The sequence below is a fragment of the Anomalospiza imberbis genome, chromosome 2 (assembly GCF_031753505.1).
Source record: "Anomalospiza imberbis isolate Cuckoo-Finch-1a 21T00152 chromosome 2, ASM3175350v1, whole genome shotgun sequence".
NCBI classification, from domain to species: Eukaryota; Metazoa; Chordata; class Aves; order Passeriformes; family Viduidae; genus Anomalospiza; species Anomalospiza imberbis.
In genome coordinates, this window is record NC_089682.1 from 54,958,813 (window position 1) to 54,981,466 (window position 22,654).

The 22,654-nt window shown below is 43.8% G+C and overlaps 1 long non-coding RNA gene across 4 annotated transcripts; it reads right to left on the reverse strand.

The window, feature by feature from the left end:
* Window positions 1-3,957: 3,957 nt before the first annotated feature.
* LOC137468905 (uncharacterized) lies at window positions 3,958-17,295 on the reverse strand. Of its 4 annotated transcripts, none has more exons than XR_010996247.1 (4): window positions 17,180-17,295; window positions 16,055-16,207; window positions 10,193-10,326; window positions 3,958-4,267 (listed from the first exon to the last, which is right to left on the reverse strand). It is a non-coding gene; the product is annotated as an uncharacterized lncRNA (long non-coding RNA). The 4 variants fall into 4 exon arrangements; XR_010996248.1 differs by lacking the exon at window positions 3,958-4,267 and adding an exon at window positions 8,134-9,971; XR_010996246.1 differs by lacking the exon at window positions 3,958-4,267 and adding an exon at window positions 8,134-10,001.
* Window positions 17,296-22,654: the final 5,359 nt, after the last annotated feature.

Below are 22,654 nucleotides of genomic sequence, written 5' to 3' on the forward strand. Positions count from 1 at the left end.
TAACTTCTATTCCTTAAATATCCCAAACCTCTAATAATATTTGCAGTAATAGCAGGACCATGGTCTCAGGTAGAAAGTCCAGGAATACCCAGATTCTTGTATCAAATCTACCCTTATCAGTAGCTCTAAGCCTGGGTATTAAGCTAATGAGATATGTTGCATGAATAATATGCCCAAAGCCTTTTTTGCCTATTGAACTAAAAATGACAAATCCCACACACTCCTCTTGATTTCGTTTTCATGGCATATAACATGAACATTTTTTCCCAAGGTCTACAAAAGACAGAGGCTGCATTCTTTGTGACTCACTGAGCTATCATCTGGTGACTGAAGGTGTAAGACAGAGCAGATGTCTGCTGGGGCTACTGTCTGCAGGGCCTGCAGAGCTGCCTGTTACCAAATCACAGGGGAAGATGCCACCCTCTCAGACCTGCCAGGGAAATTTTTATGGTATCATTCCCTAACCCACAGCAGTTAAAATAAAGCAGATTAGAGCTTAGTGGGGTCACTTTGATGGGGACTGCATTGGCAAACTGCTCACACTAACATCTGTGGAGCATAGCTGGGTGTAAAAGAGTAGGTAAACTCTTCCATTGCTCCAGCTGGATCCAGAAAGGGATATGCACTCTGAATCAGACTAGGGCTAATCATCTTATTTCTAAAAAGAATCAGAAGCTTCCTTTTGGCATAATCCCTTAAATCTTTCTAGCTACTTCTCTGTCTCCCAGGGCACACTGGTGCCAGTTTTCAGAAGAATGCTGATGCACTCTTGCAGTGAAGGGGGAGGCTTGCAAGAGAAGCCACCAGATTGTCTGCCACAGTGCTGACGGCACAGAAGTCTTTCTTCCACTCTTTCTTTCCCTAGAGTTTAGGAGGCTCAATTCAGTTGCTTAAACACAGCCATCTAGAGCCATAGAACAATTCCCACATGACCTAAGCTACCACTCTGGAAGGGCACAGGTGTCCTGCTGGTCTTTGGTAATCTGCAGCAGTTTCAGATACCCATGTGCATCTTTATCAGGGGAAAAAGCAGCTAAATTTACACAACTGAACTGAGCTATTAGGTCAGCAATTCAGAGGGGTTTTTTTTCTGACAACTACTATTGCAAGGGTCAGCCAGTGGCAAAAGTTTGCAGACCATATTGAATAAACACATTTGTTATATGAAATAATGTGGGCTTGCATGTGAAAAGGTAAAAGATCCAGCTAGATACATATGGGTATTTTCAAAAGTATTTAGGTAGCCAGCATGCAGGATTCCAACTTCTACTCAAAACTGCACCAAGGAAAATTAAAGTCACCTCTGGTGACTTTCAAAATTCCAGGTGCTTGCACCATATAGCAACACAGAGCTCCAAGCAGGAGCAGAGTTTACAACCCTCAGACAGAGGCATGGCACAAATGCAGCCAAGCATTAGGCACAGGAGCATACAACTACATCCTCTGCCTCTGGTGCTGCTCAACACTCTGCTAAAGGTGTTGAAATACAGCTTTCAGTACTCTGCAATCAGCTCTGTCATAAATTCATAGAATGGTTTGTGTTGGAAGGGACCTTAAAGATTTTTTCCAACCCCCCCAGCCACCTTCCACTAGACAAGGTTTCTCAGGCCCCCATCCAACTTGCCCTTGAACACTTCCAGGGATGGGGCATGGAACTTTCTGAGTGAGTGTGATGGGAAAAAATTATTGCAACTCTTACACCACCATGCAAATTAATATTTTTCCTAACAGTGGGGCCTCAAATTTAACTCAAAAAACTAACCCTAATTTCACTCTTCCTCCTTCCTCAAATTATTGATTCCCTCTTCCAAAGCATATAGGCTTCTGTGTGCCTTCTTCATTTTGTTAATTACTCTTACCCAGCCAGATGCAGGGAAGGAGGAGACCAATGCTATGTGAATGGATCTGACCCATCACCTTTTACCACAGCAATACCAAGCGACAAACACACTTAGGAAATCCAATTAGTGGGGAATCCACAGGATGCAACTGTTCATAAGCAGCACTGATTGAATACATTGGCAAATACACATGCAAAATGAAGGTTTGTTCAAGAGTGGATAAACATGCTGCATTGATTAGACAGGCAGCTGTTAGAAGTTTGTTTGTCTCTCTCAGATTAGTCAAACAAGAGGATAGATAGACAAGTAGATAGGCTGACAGACAAACATATAGATAGAATTGTTCCTGCTAAAGAGCAGGTTGCACTTTCAGGGAGGTGGTTTGGGTAAAATCGATAAACCAATTTCTGGAAGCCAGAGTGCCGCCCATCATTAGAAAAAGGCTTCTGAAACCACCCCATGCTTGGCTGTGAGATCTCTCTTCATGGGTTTCAATAAGAGTGAAATTGAGTGACTTCAATAATTTCATGCCGGGTTATGGGAGGAAGGTGAGGAAGGGTGAGTTCCCAACCATCTAATAGGTCTCTAACAGCTCGATAATTGGCCCATCCTGTGGGTGATTAAAGATGAAAATAACTAATTTCCGCTCATCTTACAGACTAATCAGATCACCTCACCCCTATCATTTTCTCCTCTATTTAAAGATGCAGTCTCCTTCTTTCTGGCATCAAAGGCTAGCAGGATGCAATTATTTAAGTTAGTAAAGAAGGAGTTCAGGCCAGACTGGTGTTAGTGAGTTTAAGATCTCGATTGGTTGCTCTGTAATAAACCTTTTACTTCTGGTTTCTGCTACAGTGCTTCAGCCTCGTGTGCAGCATAGGAATCCTGCTACCAGAACCCAGTGCTCTGCACTGCAAATGGAGAGAGTTGGGCTCAGACATTGGACACAAATCTGAATATTACAACACTTGGGCATCATCCCCAACTTTGGCTTCCTAGTTTGTATGGCTGATGATTTCTTGTTAGAAAGGCCAACTTTCAGCACTATTGTTAGCATGAAAAATTGCATATACAGAGATTAGATACAAGGCACACATCCTGTGTAGTTCCACTGAGGCTTCTTGGCCACCAGGAGCAGGCAAGAGGCCACAAAGATGAAATTAAGGGCTGAACAAATCACACTGTGGAGTGGGGATCTCATTTTACTCCTTGCCTTGAAGCTGTGTTCCAACTCCGATTGTGTTACTTCCTACATGGTTCAATGCAACAGTAAATGTTTTGTCCCAGTTCAGGCCAGTCCTTGTCTAGATTCATGGCTGTGCCTTTACAGACCCCTTAGGGAGGGTCACAGACATTGGTTCTTCATGTCCCACCTGTGTACAGAGGTCTAAAGAGGTGTTCTGGTTTATATGGGCAGGTATCTCCTGGTTTAGTGCTAAACTGAGTGCTGGCAGCACTGGCGGGAAAGGCACAAGTGACGGGAAGATTGGTGTGACAACTCTCCTTGACTAGTCCACACTGTAAAAGAAACAGTGAGGTCCTTCTTCAGTAGAAAGATTTGGATTTTCTTTCACCAGAGGCTGCTGTGAAAAACTCTTGAGAGTTTTTCACAGCACCTCAGAGAATCCTCAGAGAAACACAGGGAAAACCCTCAAGCTCATGTCTCTCTCTCCATATGAGAAGTTTGCAGCATACTGCTTTAAATCATAAGTTTCATTCTCCAGATTCCTCTGCAGTATGCCCTGTAGTCTGAAAAGATTACAGTATGGCATAACCCATGAAACTGTGAATAAAAAAGCAAGATTTTTCCTGAGAGAGAAGAATAGAGAAAAAGTAAAATCTGGTTGGCAGAGATTTCTTCATCATGCCTGCCATTCTGGGTACCAAACACACTCTTTTACAAGTCTGCAATGGGCAGCCTGTGGTTCATACAGGAAATTCAAGCACAGCTGTTTCAATACCATGAGTCTCTGTCAGGAGACCAGAGATCAAGACGACGGAACTGAGACTGAGACCTTAGTGGTGGCCTTGGCACTGCTGTTCCTTTGCATTGAGCAATTAAGCAGTGTTCACAGATGGAGAACTCCAGTCCTGGAATTGAACTGGGTCTGTTCAGTGGCATAATCCTGATTATTTCCAAAGAAGTCCAGTGTCAAGCTCTATTTCCCTGTATGTAGCAGAAACCATAATGAATGCAGTTTTCTCCCTCATTATTTTCAGGTCTACTTCTCCAGGCAGTCCTGTGTCCCACACATCTTATCTACCTGCTTGCTTTCAGTGACACATTCCCAACTGCTTCCCTCACTTCATTTCATCCATGCTTTTGCTGCTATTATCCTGGAAACCTCTTGGCCCTCATAATTTTTGCCTCATGCCTTAAGCAGTAGCCTTTTCTTCATCTCCAAGAAAGGACAGCTTCATTTTGCCTGGAAGGAAAGATCCAAATCTCAGTTACTGGCTTTCATCATATCTCTGCCAAGAAGGATGTCACTGCTGTGGCTTCTTGATAGGACTCCTTTTTCAGGCACATCCTTCATTGCTTCTGCTATAGAATTAAAGTCATCCTTTCCCCAGAAGAAAGCCATTGATGCACTCTTAGCACTACACACGCTCATTCAAAAGAGATGAACAAAGCTGTAGGTATGACAAGCCAAAACATCTTACCACTCATCCCACTCTCATCAAAAGCACATCTTTGCTCAGGACATAATGATCCCATAGCAGAAATAGCTGCTATTATTCCCTATCATCACAGCTTCCCAATTTCTCACCAAATGTACCCCATCTCCAGCCACCATATGCAGCCTGGGCAGGTTGCCAGCTCATTTTGTGTGTGCTGCTCTGCAGTGCTGGGATCTGCAATCAGGAGCAGGCCTGGTAGCTAATGGCAAGCTGGCCCGTGCAAGGACATCTCCCAGTGTCTTGAATTTCAGTCTGGGTTCCTGTGTGTTTGCTAACGCCTTCTGACAGCCCATCAACAAAGATGATGGAACACCAGTCATTTGCAAGGCAGGGGTTGAAGGCTGGATTCAGCTTTACCAAGGCTTCAGTGCCCATTACAGTGTGTAAGAACATTCCTGGGTGCTCTCTGGGCAATTGTTTCAGAGATTCTAGGGAAGCATAGCTACAGGGCTGTGGAGCTGTCACAGTGTGAATGAGTGAGATTTTAAGCTTCTCAGCTGAAATGTGTGGCAAAAGTAAACCTCAAAACTACAGTTTAGAGAAGTCAACCCTCCTGCACCTCTCAAGGGCTCCCATGTCTCTCTGGCAGTGGAAAGGCCACTACCATTAACTGCTTCGCTGCTGGCTCATAGAAAGAGAAAGCAAAACACCTTATTGAGAACTTCAGTGAGGATCTCATCCTGGCACTTCAGCGTGGGGTTTGCAGCTTATTGGTGAGGCTTGAAAAAACATTCCCATTTTCATTCCTTTTGGTGCTATCCTGCCTGCAATATTCACATGAGGTTCAAAGGAGACCATAAGCAAGATGAGGACCCATGAAATAATAAAAGAGGCTCTCTTTGACGAAGCAAACAGAGTAAACTGTAATAACAAATATTTTGCTCCATGAAGTGTGAGTGTTTTTCTCCCCTTTCCAGCTTGTGGAACATCCCTGTGTAAATGGCAATTTCTTTACATCTATAAGCTATTAGAATTTATATACTGTTATATGAGAAATATACTATTTTTGTCACATATTTTGGTGGTAGAGTGACTCCAAATATTCAGTTTGTGAGTTGCAGTGCTTAGTCCCAGTTGGCCACACTTGGTAACTTCCTGCTTATCCATTATCTTGCTGATAAGCATTTCCAGTGTGAAAACCTACTTGTGGGGTTTTCAACTAAATTCTCTTGATTTCAAATGCCTTCTCAAAGTCCCCAAGTTAAGTGAGTTAGCAATTCAGTTCTATATATCAGTAATACCTAACAGCCCTTTTGTTCCCAGACAGCACACTGGGAAGAAGAGGGTGTGGAGGAAGGGAAGGCAGCCATACACTCAATAAAAGCATTATGAGAAATTTACACAGTTGTGAAATTACTTTTTTTCTTAATGGTTTGCCAAGCTCCAGGATGAAGCCAGCAGCAAGATAAGAAGTGCAGAGTCTTACATACTTTCAGGTTTCCTTGCAAGTATCTCATATGGCTCTGGTCACCCATTCAGTATGCATTCAAGTATGTGCTTAGAATAAATTATTCCCAATGCCCAGAAGGCTATTCCAGCTTTTCCAGATAGACCTATTCTAACAGTTTTCAGCACATACATAAAGAAGCCCAGGTTTACACACATGACTGAATAAAGGCAGGATACTGATTGAGATCTTCACTACTAAATATGTAATTATGTGTGTGTAGGCACAGACATATAAGCAGGATGCATGGCTCAGCTTACCTGCTCCACTGCATGTTCCCTCACTGCAGTTTTTACTGCAGCTGGACTTCTGTACCTTCTCCAGCACAACGTGCCACATTCACTCACAGAACTGATCTGCCCTCAAAACCACTTCTCTCACATTTCTAAATCTCTTGGCGTAAAACCTCTTATTCTCTTGACATTAGGCTATTCAATACCTGTCACTTCCCCCCTTCAAAAAAAAAATTACTTCCAAGTGACATTATATGATAAGCAGTTATATACTGAGACTTCTAACCAGACGAAGCCCTTCCATCACTAGAGGCAACACAGAGCACGTGGGGTAAATGCTCGCCGTCACAGAGTCCCTCTGCTTGCTGCCTCACATAAGGAGCTGCTCCCTGCTCACAAAGCCCTGCTGTTTGAACCTGCTCTGCAGCTCTGAGGAACAGACTCTCTACACCAATATCTGCAGTAGTCTCAGTGCCAGAAAGGCTGGTGCTCTCTAGGTTACATTTGCAAACAGATTCAAACCCTCTTTTTTTCTCTGCTACCCCATTTTACCAGTTCATACATCCTATCTCAGCATTAATGCTTGACATAAATCTGGTCCACCAACTTTTGGGACTGGAGCAGCACCTCACTGACTGTTCCAAACCTGGAAATGTATTCATGGTGTATCTTACCCTGAGGAAACCCTAGTCTCTTTCCAAACAATGGAGATGTAGGTCATTCAACACTACTGAAAAATACCTCCAGAATGCGAAGCAACACAGAACCATGGTGCACAGGAGTTTGGACTGAAAGCAAAGACAAGTTAATACTTCACTGAAAGCAAAGAGCAAACTGCAGAGGGAGACTGGATATGGCCAAGACACAAGGACTTGATACCTATTTTTCTGGTTAGTAGGTCCAAGAGGCCCCAGGATCTCAGTCATACTTTGCAGCTGATTGCAGGTATTTCTGTGAGCCTAGAGCCCTGTCCTGTTGTGCCACTAAAGAGCACTTCTGCTTAGGACTCACCTAAGTCACCCAAACTCCCTCACCATCTTATGTTTTCATAGGAGTTGCAGGACCCCTCAAAGGTCAATAGTAATGAATATTATTATTAATATAATAGCACTCAAAATAAGGAAAATAAGCTCATACTTTCAGCATCTTAGAGTTTTCTGGATTGTAAAAACAGCCCACCCAGCCAGCAGTTTGTCATGGCGCTTAGTTCTGCCATAAAATGCTAATCAGCCTGAGCAGTCACGTTCCCCCGGCACCATATCTTTTTATGAGCACATTAACATGGTCGTTAGGAAGAGGGGACTCATATGGACACAAACACGCACCACAATCATTTATTTCCCCCTCAGACTCCATCCTGAGTGACTCTAATTCATTAGCAGGAAGCAGTTTTCCTTCCCCTCCTTCGAGGTGGTTTCTGGTTTCCAGAAACACAGACATGGCCAGACTGCCAAATCGTTGTGTCCCCGTAGTACATCATTTATTCCCTATTGAAGATGTCACAGGAGCAGGAAGCAGGAACATCTCCTCTGCAAGGAAGAACACTCGTGCTCTCTGGAATCTTCATGAGGAATCGTGTTGTTGAAATAAAATAGAAATGAGAAGATTAAAAGTTATAAATTCACTGAATCACTGGAATGTAGTACAGGACAAACAAAAGACTTTGTGAAGAATGAGAGAATAAAAAAACCTAAAGGAACCAAAGGCCATGACCTGAGAAGTAAGAATGGGAGGACACTATGAATCAAGTTATAAAGCCAAAGAACAATTTAGCTTGAACTTTGTGATCATTAACATAGTAAAATGCCCAAGCATAACCTATGATGAGCCCTTACTCATATAAGCCCCTTCCTCTTAGAGCATGCATAGCAAAATAAATGTGCACTGTGCATCTTTAAACCAAGAGGAGAGAATGAAAAGCCAATATCTTTAGGTTGTTAGGCATACAGGAAATGGCAGGTTTTTATTGCTCAAATAGTATAAAAATGAGCACCTGGCATACTGAAGGGGCGCTAGCTTTGTGGATTTAACACCTATCACCCATTTCTACACAGACATGAAATAAAATCAAATTTCTCTACTTTGTGTGTGGACTGGCTTCTTGCACACAGGGTTAAAGAACCCTGTGCTAGGGATAACAGTGTCATGTGGATCACTAGATGCAGCTACTTTTTGTTTGGAGTAAGGGCCTGTCAAAGATTTGATAAAAGTCACCTTTTTCCTTCAGATACCAAAAACGATCCCTCTATATGTGATATAAAGATAGAGCTGGGAATAAAGTTTGGTGATTCAGATAGAGAGATACAGGTCACTGCCACTCAAGCTAAGAGAGAGCTAAAGCCAATTTTAGGCGTAGATAGCCAATCTCTAGAGGGCACCTTCAAACACACAGGCGGAGTGAGATGCAGAGTAAAGGAAAGCAAATATCTCAGAGCAAAGAACACAAGGACATTGGTCTTGTGGGTGTAAGCCCCTGACTGGCAGGGAAAAGGATGACTCCCCATCTCTGCATTTATGGCACTCAGACCCAAAGCATTGCTGACAGGCCCAGGGTGTGACTGCATGCTGCCTTAGTCCCCTTCTTGCCAGATCCCATCCACTTGGGCTAAACAAGAATAAGGCAGTAGGAGCTTTAGTGCAAAATGATTTCTTTTTTCCCAAATTCTTTCTTTTTCCCTATCAGTGAATTGTCCCCTCTTTCCATCTCCTATTCATTCCCTATCTCACTGTATGCAAACCACAATCCCCCTTTTCTTCTTTCTGCTTTATTTTCCTGAACACTCATTAACTACTCACAAAGGACCGTGCCTGGCAGATCGGAGCTGCAATTATCTCCTGGTTCTGACCCGTGTTCAGCGGTCAGAGATTAGCATCAGCAATAATAATGGAGTGTGAGATGCAGGCAGCTGCATGCTGGGGATTTGACAAGTGTCCAGACTGCTGGAGCCAACGTGAGGGGAAGGGAATCCACACCGGGGACTGTGTCCTCGGGAAGGTGGACATTTCGGTTTTTCCAGCACATCCTTCATGCCTATTCAGGAGACATGATCAACTTATCCTCTAGTATTCCAATTGTAAATCCTACTCCCACTCATTCTGATGCACCCATGAACCTAAGGGAGGCAGGAGGCCATTTCTGGTACAGTACCCTCCTGACTTCACTTATTTTTTTGTCATTTTCAAAGTGCAAAACCCACCAAGAAAATAGAATTCCAAATCATACACATTAGCAAGGAAGTACTTCCCAGACTGCTAAAATAAACAGTCCTGCCATTTCCCACCCCCAGTAAAGGACAGAAAAAAATATTTTACTTTCCTGACTTTTGAATGCCTTCCCAGTGAGGGCCACCATGCAACTTTCATGATTTCTGTCCACACACTCGTCTGTTAAAGGCATCCATCCATCTCAGTCCACCATACTGTAACTAAGATTCCACAACAGGTTTCAGCTGTCTCTCCTTCTCATTTCTCTCAGCTTTCCAACAGCTTTGTTTTCTAAAAACTGTGGCTTTGTTTGTATATGGGTTTATTATTTCTTGTTTTCAGTAGCTGCAAACAGGCTCTGACAAACAGGTAAGCTTGGGAAAATAGTTGATCTTTGGCTCAGTCTTATCTCCTCTATCCATCAATACTATTAGGGCTGTCTCTATGTCACATCCTTGGCTGAACCTTCAACACAGTAAGTCCAGGCTGTCAAAACTTTCCAGGCAATGTTGGAATTTCCTTGTCACTTAACATCTTCTGGATACCACATTTGGTTTTGCCTTCCTCAAAGGGGAAAAATTGTAGACAAGATTCCTAAGTTCAGGGATGTATGAATTCAGGATAAAACTTAGTCTGTTTATCTATTTGGCAATAATATTAGAAGCTTAGCTGATAGACAGCAAAAAAACCCCAACCAACCAAATAAAAAAAGCCCCACAAACACAACAAAAAATGATAGATACCAGTACAGCTACTAAGAGAATATCTATGAACTTTGCTCATACCTGTTTTCAGTTAAGGTGCTTGATCCACTCCGGGTCTGATTTAAAATATCCAGACTTAGAAAATAGGAAGAGAATTCTCATCAGTACAAACTTTTTTCAAAAGATGACTTCAAATTCATCCTGTTTCTGGTTATCTTAGAAATGACATGAGAACAGACCCTATCAGAACATATCACTGCTCCCTGAATCTGGTATCTGCAGACACCTGGACATTTGGAAGTGCAGTGATAATGAAAAGAAAAAAAAAATTAAGTGAAAGTTTCAGAGCTTCAAAAACTGATCAGCTTGAGATTTAGAGAAAGTTCAAATTTTATTTGCATTGTAGCTGATTAACCTTGTTCATCCTAAAAATATCCCTTAGTATATTTTCACAGTTATAAGATGTCTGAAAAAATTACAGAAAGAAAATGCTAGGAAACAATTGCTTGAGTTGATAAAATGTTTGCAGTTCAAGTGGCCTCATACCCACTTTTGTCATTTCAATATAAATTTTATTTTTTTTATTATTTTTTACTGACACAAAAACTTTCAGCAATTAATTTCAAATTTCTATAGGCAACTACACCAGGACCTGCTACCTGCTAGTTTCTCTTAAGTAGGAAACAATATTATGTGTTAGATGACCAATCACAATAACAAATTGGTCTGTCGGGGTTTTCTCTTCACCTGAACAGGACCTCCCCGGGGCTGGAGAAGCTACCCTGTCCTCCTCTGAGAAGTTGGCTCACCAGAAAGGAGCTTTTCTTCTCCGAAGTGCAAAACGTTCAGGAGACTTTTTTAATCCAAGTCTGTGCTGGAGAGCTAAGTCCAAAGCCCTGCCAGTGAACGCCAAGCTGCCAGAAACTCTCTCGGTGGTCTTGCGAAGCTCAGATGGGTCTCCGTCTGGTCGCAGGGCCGAGTTTTTGCCCCATGTTGGGCGCCAAATATTGGGGTTCCCAATATTCCGACAGAGACCTGCCCAGGCTTGCCTTGTTGCTGAGTCCGGCAGCTGGGATGTTTCCTCCCCAGTGACACCCTTGGGTTACTCAGAGGCTGCAAGCGATATTCCTCAGTGGAGAGGCTTCAGGCGATGGTGAAGAAAGGAGGCACTTCTGCTAGAGCTTGATCCAGAGTCTTTATTTCAGCTACAGAGTTGTGGACCTGGTGGCAGCTCCAACAGAAGGGCGGCCACGTGGCTGGATTGTCCTTTTAACCCGGGGGTAAGGGGAGGGGCAGGGACAGGTACCCACCAACCAGGTGAGGGGGAGGGGTGCTACCAATAGCCACAGGGGGCAGGGGGTATCTTTCAAATCTGCCAATCACTCGACCCCCTGGACCCCATGTCTCACAGCCAGGGCTCATGGGGGTTGGGGCGGGGGGAGAGGGTTACCTTTGGGAGGGAGGAGACACACCGCAACAGAGGGGGAAAAAAAAAAAGGGAGGGGGAAACTAGCAAAGCAGCAGCATTCCACTTTTCTAAACACTAACATGAGCTGAACAATGAAAAGGTTGCATTCAATTCCAATTTGCCCATTTCAAAGGCAAAACAGGTTCAAGAAGATTTGTAGCAACATCCACAGTTTTCTCCTGGATGACACCTGGTTCCGGCCAGCCACGGACAGAGTTTATCACATAAACCCTTTTTAGTAGCTGTAGTGAAATCATTAATTGATCATTTATCACCTCCCTGGAAATGAATAAATTCCCACATCTGCTCTCACCCTTGCTGTTCAGAAGAGCACAGGAATTTGTCACAAAATGGACTAGGCAGATAACCCCACACTTTCATATATATGCAACCTTCTAGTTATATTAAGTTCAAGGCTGCTGAGTGAAAGTCTGAACTCCCACGAATTACTTATTCCCACTTAGTACATGAACAGAAGATGCTGTTTTGCAGGGCTGTCGATCCAGCATGAAAATCACTTTGGAAAACTGTTTTTAAAGAGAATATCTGCATGGAGGGGGGAGAAGGTGGAGGAATAAATCTCCTGGTAATTTTGTTCATTATTTAAAGCAACTGTTATTTTCTCTCTCATTTTTGCTTTCAGATTTGATATCTAAGAGACAAGATTTCTTCTACTAGGCGTCACTGGGGGAAACAGAGCGTGCAATCCGTTTCAGAGAATGCTTTATTCCAGCATTTCAGGCAGGATAAAGGTCCAGAGGAGATGAAAGAAGCAGCAACTAGGAACCTGAAGAGACTTTGAAATGCAGTTCTGGTCTTTGCTTGTTCAAACCTCCCATGAACCACTTCTTTGGGTGCCTCTGTATGGCATAATAATGCCATCCTGGTTTGTATCAAAAATAGTGAGGCCCCTGTACTCAGCACTGGTGAGGCCACACCTTGAGTGCTGTGCCCAGTTCTGGGGCTGGAGAGTGCCCAGAGAAGGGCAACAGAGCTGATGAAGGGTCTGGAGCACAAGTCTGATGAGGAGCTAAGGGAGCTGGGGGTGTTGAGCCTAAAGAAAAGGAGGTTTAGGGGAGATCTTCTTGCTCTCTGCAACTCACTGAAAGGAGGCTGGGGTGAGGTATCAGTTGGCCTCTTCTCTCAGGCAACCAGTGACACAAGATGAGAGAAAGTGTTCAAGAAATGACTGGATGTGACATGTAGTACCATGATCTAGCTGACAAGGTGGTAGCTGGTGCAAGATTGGACTTGATCTTGAAGGTCTTTTCCAATCTAAATCATTCTGGGATATACCTTGTCTAACACTACCAAATACAATGCAAGGAAGGGAAAACTAGGGAGTGAGGTCTGTTAATGGGATAAAATCTATCAGGGCTCCTCCTACCAAGTACCACTACAGAAAGTCACCATAATGAACATCTGACCAATGCACTCAGGTCCCCATATCTCTTAAGTGTTCTTGTGGTTCATCACTAACTGTTCTGTTCTGTCAGGAGTCACCAGGTTGCAGAACACAAACATTAATGAAGCTGCAATGCCTGACTGTATCCATTGGTTTCTTCCTGAAGCTAACAGCCATAGTCCTCAGGGGGCTTCAGGTCATGCAGAGCACAACTGTCTTTACTGAAAAAACACTCTTGTCTCCGATCTGACCTTAAGATCCCAGTGTCAGCCCTTATGGTACTTGATGCACTCTCATAACTGAACTTTGCAACTTCTTCTGTCCCTAATGTCCTAGCAATGAACCAAATACTTGTATCATGCTACTTGGTGCATTTCCTTTTTTAAGACCAGTGTTTTGCCAAGGGTAACTCACACACTGTAGACAAGGCCATCAGATAAAAAGAGAGTGTATAATAACCTGGCATGTTTTTATGAGACTGGGAAAAACCAGTACATCATGGGATTTCAGGCAGGGAGTACAGCATCAGCAAGCTGGAGGGGAGAACATTTTTAACAAAGCACTTTCTCTGAGCTATTTGATAACTTTGGATGAGGTAAGCTGGAGGATATGTTAACTTTGTGCATACACAGAATGGGCAAGCCTTGTGACTGTTAATGGCTTTGTTAAATCATTTCTCTCAGCAAGTGTGTCTGTAATAAAGGATTGCTACAGCTACCCTCATTTTTTAAGCTGCTTTGATTTTTGCACATGGAAAGTATTAAGTGCTAGCATTACATCTGTAAAATTAAGGCCGTAAAAAGGTCAAAGTCATCAGCTTAATTTTTGCAAAGAGGATTGAGCAACACTGGGATCTCAGGGTATCTGATAAGTGATACCTTACAGTTTTTTCTGTTGTCTGCTCTAGTGTACTTTGACTATGCTTTCTCTCCCAAAGGTTTGTGGAGGCTTTAAGTTAATTTTGTGGTAGCATAAGGTGACAGACTGCCAAACTGTAAGATTAAAAGGATCCTACGTGTTTAGATCTGCAAGAAATATCGGCATCAGCTACTCTATCCATTATCCCATCTCCTTTTCCCAACTCCCTTCCTATCCTAAAATAACCCCAGCAATTAAACTAAGAAAGGACTCACAGAAGGAAGAAAAACTGCAATCTCTGTGTCCCATTCTGTCCCAGTCCTCTCTGGCTCACAGCCCAACAGGAAGGCTATTTATACCGAATTTTTTTTTCAGGGGGATGATGAAGGGCTCTGCTATATTTCATCTCCCCATCTGATGGGCAACTAATCAGCCACCAAATCATAATGATTTTCAGATGTGGAGCAGAGGTGAGAAGCATTAAACATCCTGCCAATTTGCATACATGCAGTCACCTGAGCTTGAGCTGTGGAGGGTAACAGGTACCATCCACCGAAGCAAGCATGAACAGTGACAAACCAAACCATCTCTGTTTGGATAATCAGCTCTCTTTCTCCAGACCATAGAATGGTTTGGGCTGGAAAGGACCTTAAAGACCTCTTACTTCCAATGTCCCTACCATGGGCAGAGACACCTTGCACTTAATCAGGTTGCCCAAACTTTTTGGGTTTGAAGGAAGCAAAGGTGTTCTGGTTGACAAAGAAAGGATACAACATTCACTCCAGCACATTGCCACTGAGCCACATCCACCCGAGCCTCAGAGGAGAAAGCAAACAGTCAGACAAGCCTTTTTGGTGTGCTACAATTGCTATACCAATGACTTTTTCAGAGCTTGCTAATCCTAAACTCTTCAAGATTTCTATGGACTCTATCACCTTGGAAATCACAAATTAATTTCATCAGTACAGAGACTCCTTCTGTTAATTTATCACATGGAAAAACCTTGCTCTGCAAGACTATCAATCCAGCCTGAAATTCAGTGTGCTGAAAGAAAGGAAAATCTGCATGGGGAAAAACAATGGCAAAACCAAAAACCTCCCAAAGGCAGTTGACATTAGGGGAAGTAACAATACGGTTGCTCTGTCTCAAGGCAAGGGAAAAGGATTATTTACAGTGGGCAGAGGAGGGGAGAAATAAACCTGCTGGGGAACTGGTTGTACCAGAAGTATTCAAAGGTAGGTTTCAGAGAAAAATGAAAAAAAGTCAAGCAACATGAAGAATGCCTCTATGTCACCCTTCAGAGGTGTTTCAGGCTCTCTCCAAATGCAGGTGGAAACCATTCAGATCTGATTTCCACAGATTTAGATTTCCCTTCCCCTGCCAGCAGGAGGACTAGAAATGGACAGAGCCCTCTATCTCAGTAACAAAATTCATCAGAAAGCATATTTTCAACAACCAGGGGGGGCATAGAACCAGTCCATCCACCTTCACACTCCTTTTAGCAACGTAGAACTTCTCCCCTGGGGCCCACTGACTCTCTTCCTTCAAATCCAGTTTCAGAGTACATTTCTTCTTGAAGTTTCTTAAGAAGCTAAAGTCTTTCCTCTTAAGCAATTGTGACAAAAATAGTTTGATATGGAAAAAACACACCCACACATAAACATCTAAGAGCTATTCTAATGTATATCACATTTTTCAGAGAGAAGGAAGGGTAATCATTTTTTCCCTTCACCTATCATACTGCTGGCTCCACAGGCAGCATGTCTTTCTGCAGAAAGACTTTTCCATCCATGGCTGATGGAGTTTACACCTCTCTCAAGGAGAAGGACACAGGAGCAGAAGGCTTTCTAGATCCTGCCATCTGACAGAAGGGAATTCTTCAACAAAGACAGCTACAGCAACATTTCACAGGGTGGTTTAGGGTGAGGGGTTCAGATCTAGACTCTGAACTGCAGATGTTTAAAGTCATGGTAGATGAAGGTCAGCCTCAGTCTCCCATGAGATATGTTGCCAGCTTGCAAAAAAACCCAAAAGCCCTACCACCAAGAAAACAACAACAAAAAAAAAAAAAACCACAAAGCAAACAATGAAAAATTAAGGGAAATTTAAGTAACAATATGGATCTTGTGAAAAGCTGGAGAATCTCAGCAATTTCTAATACATTCAGAGAACTTCATTCAAGAGACAAAGGAATCAGTGACCTGCAACTCACCTGTACTTGTCTCTCCTCTTGCTGTGACTTCAGCTTGATAATACTGTGGAATTCTATTTTACTGATCTTCCTTGAAGGGAACATTTGACTCAAAACATCAAACCTGCTTCCTCACCAAAAAACAGACTCTGTATGGGGACCAATGTCTTTACCCTGTTGATGAAACTACCATCAGCTGGATCAGATTTGACATAATTTATTTTAATACTTTTGAAAAAGAAGAAAGAGAAAATGAGGAAAAATACTTCAGAAAAAGAGAAAGACATCTCATATATGTAAGTTGCTAATTAAAGAAAGCTGCTAATTAAAGTCAATTAGAACCTGACTGACCCATAATCACATTAAAATACTTACAGCAGAACCAAATTGTCCCTGCAAAAAGAGAATTTTGCATTTCTACATACAATTCATGGGGAGGACAGAGAAGAGTTGAGGAAAGGTTCCCACTGTGCAGATGTTTCCTGAAATGATCCAAACAGGTACGTCTGGAGAGCATAAAATCTGACAAGGGAATTCAGCTTATAAAGACTTTCACCTGTCTGCATATACCACTGGATGGGAGATTTCACGTGGTGAGCATCCTTCTCACTTACCATATCACAAAATGACTGCCAAATGACTATGGACAACTAACAGAGATTTGTCTCCCAAACAGGCAACTATTTTTTTATAGAATTATCTACTTTTCAGTTATTGAGCGAGCCTCCACAGCTTCATACCACCCATCCTCCTAGACAGAAGTCCCTTCACAGCAGCTCTGGACATGCATGGATCCCTGTCTTTCAGAAGCAGTAGGGCCACAAAAAGCCATGCCCTGTGCTAGTGCCATCTGTACTCTTAGACAGGAAACACCAGGCTGTATCCTCTGTTTTTGTACTGGCCAGAATGGCACATGTGCTTTTAACTACATGTCAAAATATGCTTAAATTGAGGCTCTGAAGACACAGGACAGGGTGCCTCTTCTTTTTCAAGGCAGCTAAACACCAGTCTACAGGAGAAGCAGGGAATGAATCAGGCTCTCTTAAACCCCAATCCTCAATGCAGGGCTGCTTTTATCCTCCACTGCTTATTTCAGTTTCTCCTTGTGTTGTTGCTATTCGAGTTACAGAGAAGGAAAAACAGTACCTGAAAATTTGCATCTGCATCAACATCAACCCAGCCTCCTTCTAGGGATCCATGTGCCCGTATTCTTCATTTATCTTCATTTCACACTGTCGTTCCTGCCAGCTACATTGTCTCTGCCAAAAAGCTTTTGGAAAGATGAAGTGTCATGAGAACCACTGCAATTATAGATCCAAACCTACACCAGCTGGGTCAGTGCAGCCTCTTCAAAAACTTTTTTTGTGGCTGGGACCACATGTTCATATACATACATCTCTATTTTCACGCACGTCTGTTTCTTTACTTCTCTTCATCAAGCAACAGCCACCATGCTCTGCAAATTTACAACAGTTTGTGCCACCAAACTCTAGATCTTTGCAGAAATATGATGTTTGCAGCAGACTGAAGACAAGCTTGCTGTGTAAATGCTGACTTTGTGGCACGGGTAGATTTTGGAGCAGTGAACTCTGTGCAGGGAGATCACACAAAGCAATCCTCAGTAAGCCTGTGAAATTGCACTGATGGGTAACACATACAAATGTGGTGGATAAGGTAAAGGGGTCCTGGTGAGCTGTAGGAAGAGCTGAGCTTTGACAAAAAATCATCACAGAGATGGCTGTAAGCAGCCACTTAAACGTAGGGTTTCAGCTGTTCCTTTCTAGGAGGCCCAGCTTGAAAAATAAACTATTCCCAAATTGTGTGTGTTTGACCCCACTGCCTACACCGGATGAACTGTATAGTTTAACTTTCAACCTACCACCTTATTCCCCTCCATGTGATCCCACTAACTGTTACTCCAGCGTGGCAGAAATGGCAGCTCAAAGGGTGAGAAATGCTAAAAGCCCTCACGCCTCATTCCTACACAAGGACAGCCAAACAGCCCTGGGAAGACACAACCCTGTTTTCTCTTTTGCCTATGCCTACAGATGCCTTACTGTGAGGACAAGGGGTGGGTGCAACAGGAAATGCAATAGGGACAGTTCAAAAACTGAGCAGAGGCCAAATGGAGCCAGTGAGGCAGAAGCAAAGGGTGGGGAAAACAGAGCATGGCTACTCCAGGGTCAGCCTGTTCCCCAGACCATTCCACATTACCTAAGCAGTGAATAAACCTTGAGCTGGTTCTGGTCTGCTGACCTGGAACATCTCAGGGGCATTCTTCTGGAGTTTGCTCTTTTGAGTATCCTGACTTTCTACAGCATTATGCAGGCTTGCTGTGCAAAACCATCCTGGATTCCGTCATAAAATAGAAATTCAAGGATGAAAAAAAAAAAAAAAAACAACTCAAGTTCTTTCAAAAGGAGCCAGAGCTTGATTTATGGCTTTGTGTCTCACCAGTGCTAGTTCAGTTGGGAGATTCAGGATTTTTGCAAATAAAAGGTTGTTTTGAAACCTCCTGAACTTTTCTGAGCCAGAAGGTGGTCTGAACATAAGTCTTATTTTATTTTTTCTTTTTTCTCTCTCTTTTATTTGGTGCAGTCTGTGACAATCCCCCAGTGGGACATTTGCTAGCCAGCAGAAGCAGAGATTCAGTCTCTCTGCATCAGTGCAGGATACAAATAGCAGTATGTACCTGCTTGGGAGGCTAGGTCAGGGCAGGCTGGGTGGACTTGTCACAGCAAAAGCAATTTGTCAGGCATGCAATGGCTTAAGGGTGCAGCAGCCTCACCTTTGCAATAACCTGTCCCCCCTACGTGTGCCCTGGGACATGAGCTGTTCTGTGCAGACTGCATGGCTGGACCTAGACCTGCCCTCTACAGACAGGACAGACTCTCCGAGGCAGGCAAAGCAGGGCTAGAGCTCTGGCAGAGCACAAGCACTTTTTGGAAGCTGGTTTGCCCACCCATGCCAACCACTGCACTCTCCTGCTGTGTGAAAGGCTGGACCGAGTGTCCAGAGCACCTGCAAACATCCATATCCTTTCTCCCACACATTAAACACTGTGACTTATTTTCAGAGCTGCTTTTTTTTTTTCCTTATCACTCCTCCGCCTGTCACATCTGCCTTCTTTGTTCCACTTCTCCAAGACCTCATGCTGCACCCTTGGAGGAGAAAGGCTGCTGTGCTCAGTGTTGCCTTCCCTTCCAACACAGCTCCCTCCCTCATATGCTGCTAACCACGAGGAACCCTCCCCCAGAAGAAGCTTTCCTCAGGATACCCAGGCATTGCAGTAGGAGGTACCCTGCACAGAGTACACACTGAGGCAGCAATGGCTGTTCTTGTGAACGTGTTGTCCTTACACTCACACTGCCCAGCCCATCTCGGCCCCTGTGCAACATCCACACAGGTGGTCCAGTCATTCCCATCATTCTTCTAGAAACTTTGACTAATGGGACAACAGGCAGAATGTGCCTGTTATTGTCCCCTCATTCCCACAACCCTCCCTCTCTCTGTCCCTGCCAGGCATAGGTGATGCGTGGTGGTGTCTGATGGCTACTTTATATCCTCATGAGTCAAAGCTTAGTATCCCTTAATATTTGCTCCCAGCATGTAAGTGGTGCTTCATGTTGTTTCCTTCTGTGACCTCAACATCCAATTCCTGTTCCCCTTGGTTGCTTTACTTGCAGGAATGATACCATCTGTGGCAAGATAATACCGTCTAGCAGCTCCTCAGTACATGTGGTCACTTGATTCCTTCCACCAAAACTCCCCAGAACGCAGAGCAAGGTGCCATGAGTAACCCACATGTTCAGCTAACACAAAAGCCTTTAACAGCAGCTCTTTTAAAACCTCAGGCTAATCCTCTTAACTCCTAGCTGCAGGTACAAAGGGGTTGATACCTCCAGTTCTGTGCCTCCCACAGGTACAGAGATGCTTCTGGGGCATTCATGCCCGCCCAGGCTAGCACACAAATGTTCTCCAGCACGCAGACCTGTGCACACTGTACTCACCCCACACAGCACTCACCCGCAGTTCTGCTCAGTGTTTTGCTGGGAGAGATAAGCTGCACATTTGTTGCTGTGGTGCAAAGAGAAAGCAGAGCTCCGGGTCTCCATCAGAGGCAGGCACAGGCTTTTCAGAGGAAGGCTTCAATGCATGACTCCGTGCCTCCGATTTTATCTCCCGTGTCCGTTTGTCGTTAGCATCAATTGCCGGTTTGGTGGCACACCGATAGCATGATGTGATCTCTGTTGTCTCTCTCCTTTCCTCTGGGGTTAGACACAGCTTTTTCTCATTACCTTTTTGCTGAAAAGTGTTTATCGTGGCAGATAATCTGAGAGAAAGCTTCTTGAAATCATTTGTCTTTTAGCCATAGGAGTAGGAAGTGTCTCACAGTTTCAGTCTCCCCTGTCATTTAAGGGAGTCATTCTTCTTTCTTATACTACTGTACTTCAGCACTGGCTGTCCAGCTCTAAATTGTAGTCTGTATCTTTCCATGTGTAGCCAAAAACCCCTGATCACACTTGGCATAAGAATTTGGGGTGTAAAAGAATCAATAGAGGGGGTTGAATTCCTTAGCTCAGGCTCTCTAACTGTCTGTTGTACTAAATCTGCCTTCACGTGGAAGGTTTGATGTTGGCAGCTGGAGGTGCCCTCAGTCCCAACAGTGGGTGTCTGCTCCATCAGCAGCGTGGTTAAGGGAGCAGGCAGAGCTTTACAGAAGACAACACTGCTTTGACTCAGATTTCGGTTTTGAACCTCCAGTGCTTTAAGAGGACAAAGCTGACCGGCTCAAATCAAGTGCCATGAAGTACTGCAGCTTTTTCTGTGTGTTGGTGAGAAGTGGGGAAGGAAAACTACTCTGTTCTATAGGTAATTTTATGGGTGTCACCTTACCATGCAGAAAAAAAACCAGTGAGATTAAGATTTTTTTTTTTTGATCTGTTGTAAAATCTGAATATTTTTTAAATTGTAAGCTGGTGATGAAACATTGAAACCTTTGTTCTTGTTTTTCCATTCCCCCATGGAATGGAAATTCCAATTCAGAATGTTGACATTTTTGATCAAAACGAAGCTCTTTGATAACGTCAAAATCAAAGTACTTAGTTTCACAGAAGTACCATGAAATACTGCATTTGAAATTGTTGCAACAAACCAAATGTCCCCCTAACATAGCTACATCCCGGAATTGCTTCCTGGCCTGATTATGGCTCCAGGAACACAGTGATACACAGGACTCACAGAGGCCCTGCTTTAAGCTGACCAGACAAAACTAATTGCATTTCCATTGTCTTTTGTGCTTACAGGTCTTCATTTGTACCTAGTGCAGAGCCAGAATGGGGATGTTGGAAAAGCAGTCTGTGAAAGTGACGTGCCCTGTGGAAACACAGGCAGAAATCTGCTCAGAACAAATCTGCATTTTATCCTGGGGGGAAAAAAGGCATTTCTGAGGAACACTTTCACACAGGCCTAGCATGCATGGCACTGTGGAGAGACGAGGAGCAGGAGGGGTATCTCATGCAGATACACCATTATACCATCTTGCTGTTGCTGCAGTGACCCACGTTTTTTTTTACCTTTTAAACCCAGCCCCACTCGGTGCCCACGCACAGCAGAGCGGACCCACAGGACACCTTTTGTGCAGGGCTCCAGAGGCAGCCCCTGATTCTGCATGCACACGGCAATCAGAGCTCACGCTGCGACAGCACAAACCCACACACAGGAGCCTCAAGGATTTTGATGTAGAAGTCAAGAGCTGGAGTAACACACTCTCCTGGCCTAATATTCATACACATACATGTTCTTACACACCCATGCTAAGGTGCATGCAGGACTTGCAACGCATTTCCCTATGTTTTCTCAAATTTCCCTAGGACCAGACATGCTTATTCATTGGTTTAATCACAAACACACATAGCATTCAGCCCTGCCACTCACAAATCATGCTGTCTCCCTTGGGAGAGTGGATCTGGCAGCCTTGTCTCCACTGAGACAGAGGCTGCAGTTCGTGCCAGCAAGAAGAGAAATCCCGCCAAAACCTTGAGAACAGCCATGGGCTCATTCACACTTTCGTCTGCTCCTGAGGGAAAAGAATAATAATAATAAAAAAAACCCAAACCAGCTGTGAATTTATTGACTCTCCCTTAAGGATCTCGGTGCAGTAAATTCCACCTTCATGGCGCTGGCTAATTATGCATTTATTTAACTCCGTTGCTGTGGTTTTTTTAATGATTCTCCACTGTTGTTTGAAGTTCACTGTCTATTATTTGCAATAAAAACCTCTGTCATATTTTTGCCTCATTATTCCTAACAAACAGTGCATTCTCTGCCGTCCTCCCCTCTCACTCTCTCTCTCTCTCTTCCCTGATCTGCCTTGCTCCCTGCCACCCTCACCTCTGCGACTAGCACTCCCTGAGTTCCAAAGACCAGCTGTTAGCATTTTGTCAACGGAGTGCTTTAGAGAAACTTCTGTCACGGACTCCGGCACAGCAGGGGCTGCTGAATAAAATATCAGCCCTTCAAAAGGGAATTAAGGCAGGGAACAAAAGCAGCAGGGAGAGCAAGGAGGGGAGAGGCCGGCTCTGCAGCCCCCTCCCGCCCGGCAGTTTGGAAGAGGGACCC